Raw genomic sequence first — 8,328 nt, forward strand, 5'->3', positions numbered from 1 at the left:
CCAAAATCAGGTCTGCTCTGGCGATGATGACGATTTGGTCATTAATCGCGACTACAATTAAAACGCGATAATGAAATGATCGCATAAAATTAAAAACTAAGACAAAATGAAAACATTTTATGACGTCAACAAAAATAACCACCTCCCACTGAACAATTACTTTAGTGAAAAGGTAAAATATGACAAAGATAAATAAAAACAACAACAACCAATACTACTACTACTACCACTTCTGCCACTACTACTACTACCACTACTACTGCTGCTACTGCTAAAACTACAGAAACAACAAAAACTACAACATACATCAGCAATTATAATAACATCAATGATAATAACAGCTATGATACACCAGCAAAATGACAACAACCACAACAACAACAACAAAAACACCAACAACAACAACAACAACATGGAAAGCAGGAACAACAGACCTCCAGCCATATGAACGGCAGACGATCACGCACATATGAAAGTGACGTCATAGATCATAATCAGCTGATCGAACACGTAAACAACAACAACAACAACAACAACAGCAACAACAATGAAAGTGACGTCGTAGATCACAATCAGCTGATTGACTACAACAAAAACAACAACAGCAATAACGAAAATGACGTTGTAGATAATAATCAGCTGATTAACCACAACAAAAACAAGAAACACAATAACAACAACAACAACAACGACAACAACAACGATAACAACAACAATAACAACAATACCATCAGCAAAACCACGACAATATCATCAAACACATACAAGATAATAACAAAGAAATGACCTAGTAACGCCAAAAAATTTAAGCATACGTACCCACACAAACACACACACTCACTTTCTCTCACACACACACACACACACACTCACTCTTTTTCACACATACACACACACGCACACACACACGCCACGCACACACACACACACACACACACACATCTGGCCGACATAGATGATGTACGACTCCTGAATTTTACGTAAATTAATTTAAGTCAATAAAATTTTAAGTGCATTAAAAATTGAAAATAAATTCTTCCTTGCGTTTATGTGAAAATTGTATTTGAATATTCCAAGTAGGATTTGTTTGTATATATGTTATATATGTATGTTTGTATGAATTTGTGTGTATGTGGTTTACCAATACACACCAACACGCACACATACACAAACAAATACACAATCAAACACACACATACTTTTAACAACATTGCATATACATATATATATATATATATATATATATGCATATTTATATATATATATATGCATATATATAAATAGAAGAATATATATATATATATATATATATATATATATATATACAAATCGAAGCAAGTGTGTGTGTTCACATGAACATACTTACACACACACACACGCACAAAAATACACAAACACATACAGAAATACACAAACACACACAGAAACACACACACACACATACACACTACGGAAGTTTTAATTGTACTTTATATAGCCAGAGACCAGCCAGCAACGTTACATACCTTGTGCAGTTTATTTCACTAAATTACTTAATAATCCCTACTTATATAAGTACCCAACTATACTCCGATTATGACTTCATTTATACGTTAATACAAAAATATTGTATGTATGTATGTATGTATGTATGTATGTATGTATGTATGTATGTATGTATGTATGTATGTATGTATGTATGTATGTATGTATGTATGTATGCATGTATGTATGTATGTATGTATGTATGCACATAACACCCACGCAAGCATCTGCCAGCATACACGCGCAGTGCTTCAAGACGAGCATCACTAATGAGAAGAGTGAAAGTCCGACTCTGATTGGTCAGTCTAGGCGCCGCCCACCTACGTCATAGGCCACGTGACGATGATGGACGCCATATTGTACCCATTCAAATCCATATCGCAACAGGTAAAAATGGCGTTCGGTCAGTATTGTTGTTGTATTCCTTGGTATGCTTCGGTAGGTGCGTTAAGGTATATCTCGTGGGCGTTTTGTATCCTGAATGCGCGTTATATTGCTTCTTTAAATCATACATATGTATGTAAGATACTATACATACATATATATGTATATATATATATATATGTATACGTTTGGAAGAAGATCATATTTTATACAAATATATATATATATATATATATATATATTATACACGAATATTTGTATATGTTGTAGCAAGCCTTTTTGTATATGTTTATGTTTGTATATGTATGTAGTATGTATGTATGTACGTATGTATATATGTATGTATGTGTGTATGTATGCATATAAGTATGTATGCACATATATGCTGGAAAGCGCGCATGCATGGAAAAACAGGTAGGTAGCTCGTTCTCTATTGTCTGGTTTTTGTTGTTATTGTTTATTATTATTGTTATTATTATTATTGTTGTTGATGTTGTTGTTATTGTTGTTGTTATTTTTGGTGTGCTTGGTTGGGCTCTGTCTGCCCAGTTCGAATCAACAACCAAGCAGTTGCTGTTTTATGTTGCTGGGTTTATGTTGATAGGTAGGTTGGTATGTATGTATGTATGTATGTGTGTATACATGTATGTATGTATGCATGTATATGTGTATGTATGCATGTATGTGTATTTGTATGTTGGAAGGTAGCAGAAGATGCTCCGATGCTTATGAAAATGTTGTTGTTGATGTTGAGAATGTTGCTCCCGACGAGATGTTTGTGATTGCGTAGATGCTGTTGATTTGATGTTGGCAACATTAACTTTGTTGTCGTGGATGTTGCAAATTTCGTTGCTGTTGTTGTTGAATTTGAAATCATTATCGTTATTTTATTGTTAATAAATAAACAGATAAATAGTTAGATACTTGCATGTTTGAATTTTCAGAAACTGGATAAATTACGCGCAGAGACATTTGGATTAATTTTATGATCTTAGCAAAAAATTGACCATAAGCAAATAAATAAATAAAAATAACAAAATAAAATTAAAAACAGATGAATAAATAAACCATTATTAATATTATTATTATTATATGTTTATAAAAGAAAATTTATGTAGAGAATAATAATTTTTTTTCGATAAAATTGCTAATTTGTTTCAATGTCAATTCTCGTTTCATCTAAATCTGATCGTTCATTGAAATCAATTAATCATTAAAATAAACAAAAACATCAGAAGAACAATAATTGATAAATAGTAATAATTAATGAATAACTGTTTTTAAATTAAATTTGAATAAGTTTTAAATAAGTTGCTGGAGATTTGTAAAAAAGCTGAAAAATTTTTTGACGTAAAATATTCACTGATCTGTTTCAAACTTGAAGCGTAGAAAGAGAAAGTAAAGGAAAGATAGATGAAAGGAGCGAGAAAGAGATAAAAACTTAGAAAGAGAAAAGAAAGAGAGAAAGAAAGAGAGAGAGAGAGAGAGAGAGAGAGAGAGAGAGAGAGAGAGGTTAACTGGTGGGATGTTGAAATATTACCTACAGAAGACAACTGCGGTGTTAAAAGACGCCTGGCTGAGGTAAGTCATGATGATGATGATGATGACGACTATGATAATGATGATGATGACGACTATGATAATGATGATGACGATGATGATGTTGAGGATGGTGGTAATGATGACATCACATCACGTGATAAGAACTTTTTATATATTGATGCTGACGATGACGTAATTCTTCGTGCACGAGGGTGTAAATGGAGCCTTGTAAAACTGAATTTAAACGCCCTTACGGGAATTGCCAAGCTTCTTTCAAGTACTGCGACTAAGCGTGCCATATAAAGACACTATAATAATAATAATAATTAATAATAATAATAATTATTATTATTAATAATAATAATTATTATTATAATAATAATTATTATAATAATAATAATAATTATAATAATAATTATTATTATTAATAATAATAATTATTATTATAATTATTATTATAGTTATAATAATAAAATTAATATTCACGCTGAAGCTTTTAGCAATTTTGCCAAAAAAGCTTCTAATGGATTTTAGTTTATCGTTACTGCCATTCACTTGCTACTATTATTGCCTTACTCCTCTTATCACAGCTGCTGCTGCTGCTACTACTACTACTACTACAACTACTACTAATATTGTTATTATTATTATTATCGATTATAATATTAATATTATTATTAATCCTGTTTAATTCATACAAAAAATGTAAAAATTGTCGTTTTTTATTAAAACAGAAGTCAAACATAGACTGGAATGGAAAACATACCTAAACACAAACATTTGTCTATATACGTACGTACGCACAAACAAACCAACGTACAAACACACACATACACAAACACATACACACATGCTCACACACGCACACACACACACACACGCCACACAAACACACGTACAGGCGTGCGCGTACTCATCATTTTACGACGTGTAAGCAATTTTCGTTGTGTGTTAAATGTGAAGAACAATGACTCCCTTAGGATCAACGTATGTGTGTGTGCGTGTGTGTGTATGTGTGTGCGTACGTGAATGTGTATGTATGTATCTATGTATCTATGTATGTATTTATGTATGTATTTATGTATGTGTTGTTAAAAGAACATAATTTTTACAATGTTCTATAAATTCTACCGAATGTTTGGCGTTAATATGTTTGTAGTTCGTTTTTTCGATTTTTCTTGTATGTATGTTAATGTATGTGGGTGTGTATGTATGTATGTTAGTGTGTTTGTATATATACCTACAATACATGCATACAAATCATTCTATAAGTATTTGCAATGAAAGGGTATCAGATGCTAGCGTTCGTTTTACCGTTAGATAGTTTTGCTTGGTCGGAAAATATAAACACTCATTCATTCATTCCTTCATTCATTCATCTTTCATTCATTTGTTCATTTATTCGTTCGTTCATTCATTCATTCGTTGACCGTCATTTAGTTACTATAGTTATCTTAAATAATACTTTTTAAAATAAAAATTGTTATTATTAATAATTTTATTGTTATTACTACTACTATTACTACTATTACTACTACTACTACTACTACTACTACTACTACTACTACTACTACTACTACTACTACTACTACTACTACTACCACTTCTATCATTTGTTAGGATGCTTTGTGTAGCGCTGTAGAAACGTTTGAAGAAATATTTGAGACAGTTCCCTCAGGAAATGAATGCACCCGACCTGTGACATATTTATCTGCGCGCTGATTTGTCGAGAATTATTCATTGCTTAACATGTCAGCAATGCCGTGTGGCGTAATTGGGTTAGCAACATCCCCTGACCTCGTCTGACCTTTTCTTGACCCCGAATACAAATAATAATAGAAGAAGATATGATGATGGTAGCAATGACGACGACGACGATGATGATGACAAAAGAGTGGTGGTAATGGTGAAAATGGTGAGGGTGAAAATGGTGAGGGTGAAAATGATGATGATGATGATGAAAAGGCGGGAAATATGTAGCGAAAATAAACAATGCTAAAAGCGTTAGGAAACAAATTCATTCATGCACAAGCCTAAGCAAATACAATTATACATTTTTTCACATACACACGTACACACACACATACATATACACATACACACACACATACATATGCACATACATACATACATACGAACGAACGAACAGAATTTTATTTGCTCCTGAAGTTAAAAATTTTAATTGTAAAGACTTAAAGAGACAGGATGTCTGTATAAAAATTCTCTGCAGAAATACGTGAAGATCCCATTGACAAAATAAAATATGGAGTTTCTAAATAGAACTTTCATGGCCACTAAGTAAATAGTTCTTCAGTTTTATTTCAAAATTAATTAATGGGTTAAATTCGACATAAAAACCGCTGTTCACCATTTCATTCCAGGTTCTTGGCCCTTTACAATGAGCATGCGAGAACGAGTGGTGTTGGTTTTTGATTTGCTGGAGACGAGATTATTTGGTCGTTGGGATTGCTCTTTGATTTTGAAATAATTTACTGAGTTGCAGTAGATTATCAACGGAGTGCACTGAGAAGTTGTACAACAAGTTCAAGCATTTTCTTAGGTAGGAATTGTATAACTTTATTTCTCACTACTTTTGCCTTAGACAACTTACTTGCAATGTATTTAATGTGATGTTTGAAAGGAAGTTTTAGATGAAAATAAATACCCAAAAATTTTAAACGCTTTGTTTCCTTAATTAAATACATACATACATGCGTGCATTCATACGTACGTACATACATACATACGTACATACGATACAATACGATCTTTTATTCACTCCAAAAAAACATACATACATACATACATACATACATACATACATACATACATACATACATACATACATACATACATACATACATACATACATACATACATACATACATACATACATACAAACATACCTAAATGCATACACGCATACATACAGACGTGCAAACATTCTGTTCCTTCAGGAAGTTGAAGTTGCCTTTAAAATGGAAGAAACCGGAAATGGTTGCTAAGCGACCAACTTCCGGCCTGCTTTCATGGAGACAGTTGCGGTGAACGAAAGGTGAAAGCTGGTGATGATGACGATCACCCTGATGACGACGACGACGAGGATGATAATGATCGTGGTGCTGGTAGTGATGATGACGACGATGAGGATTATGATGACGACAATGATGATTTTGCCGATAAAAAAAACTGATGTCAATTTTTACTAGGCTGCTGATGATGAAGATGAAGATTACATTGTGCACATGCAATGAACATACATACGTATGTACGTAGATATGTATTGTAGGTTTGCACGAATACATGTACATATGCATATATATATATATGTTTCGCATGTATGTAAATATGTATGTATGTATGTATGTATGTATGTATGTATGTATGTATGTATGTATGTATGTATGTATGTATGTATGTATGTATGTATGTATGTATGTATGTATGTATGTATGTATGTATGTATGTATGTATGTATGTATGAATGTAAGTATGTACGTATGTATGTTTGTATGTAGGTATGTATGTATGAATGTAAGTATGTACGTATGTATGTTTGTATGTAGGTATTCATAGCGACACAATCAATAAATTAAGCATTGTTTTTGAGTTCGTCTGCTACAAGACAATTGCCACCAGTAAAGTCATAGTTACTTTGGAATGCATGAAATTGTAAACTATGAATGTGTGTATATGTATGTTTGTATGTATGTATGTATGTATGTATGTATGTATGTATGTTTGTATGTATGTATGTATGTATGTATGTATGTATGTATGTATGTATGTATGTATGTATGTATGTATGTATGTATGGTCCCCTTGTTGATAAGAGCAATGAGGAAGCTAAAATCAATTTATTGTTTGTATGTATGTATGTATGTATGTATGTATGTATGTATGTATGTATGTATGTATGTATGTAGGTATGTATGTATGTATGTATGTATGTATTTATGTATGTATTATTATTATTATTATATGATCATTTATATAGCGCCTATTAAAAACATTCTCATAGGCGCTTTACAACTATGGCAATTTCCTACAAGGAAAAAAGATGTCTTCAATTGACTCTTGAACTGGGGAAGTGTCAGACCAGACCGGCGCAAAAAATATGGAAGTTCATTCCAATGCCTTGGTCCATAAACTGCAAAACTACGTGATTCAATTTTTAATTTAGTAACCGGGACCACTAACAAGTTTCTCCGATCTGATCGTAGGCCAGTTTTTAAAGAAATCGATGATCTGTCAATCAACATTTCTGACAGATATTGCGGAGCCAATCCGTTTAAGCATCTATAAACCAAAACACAGACTTTAAAAACAATTCTTTTGCTGACCGGCAACCAATGCAATTCCGACAGAAGTGGGCTAATATGTCCAACACGACTAGCACCAAGAACAATTCTTGCAGCTCTATTCTGAACCATCTGCAACTTAGCAATCTCATGTTTCGAAACACCATAAAACAAACTATTACAATAGTCCAATCTAGAATGTATGAACGAATGAATCAGAGTAACCATGGTTGATCTGTTCAAACTCTTTTTAATTCGATACAATTGCCGCAATTGAAATGAACAAGATTTTACCAAAACCTTTATATGTTCACCCATACATAGATTTTTATCTATTTTAAAACCCAAAACTGTAGCCATTTTTCCAAAATCAATAATCATGTCACTTATTTTCACAAAATCAACGTTAATCCTAGATGTTTGCTGCCAAGTTCCAACTGGTACCAGCTGAGTTTTTTCCCGATTCAATTTTATACCATTCAAACCCATCCACCCATCCAGTGCACCCAAACAATCCAACATTCTTTCAATCAGAAAATCAAACTCCCCAGTCGCCGCACTTGCAATTATCTGAACA

The sequence above is a fragment of the Helobdella robusta genome, assembly GCF_000326865.2.
Source record: "Helobdella robusta unplaced genomic scaffold HELROscaffold_26, whole genome shotgun sequence".
NCBI lineage: Eukaryota > Metazoa > Annelida > Clitellata > Rhynchobdellida > Glossiphoniidae > Helobdella > Helobdella robusta.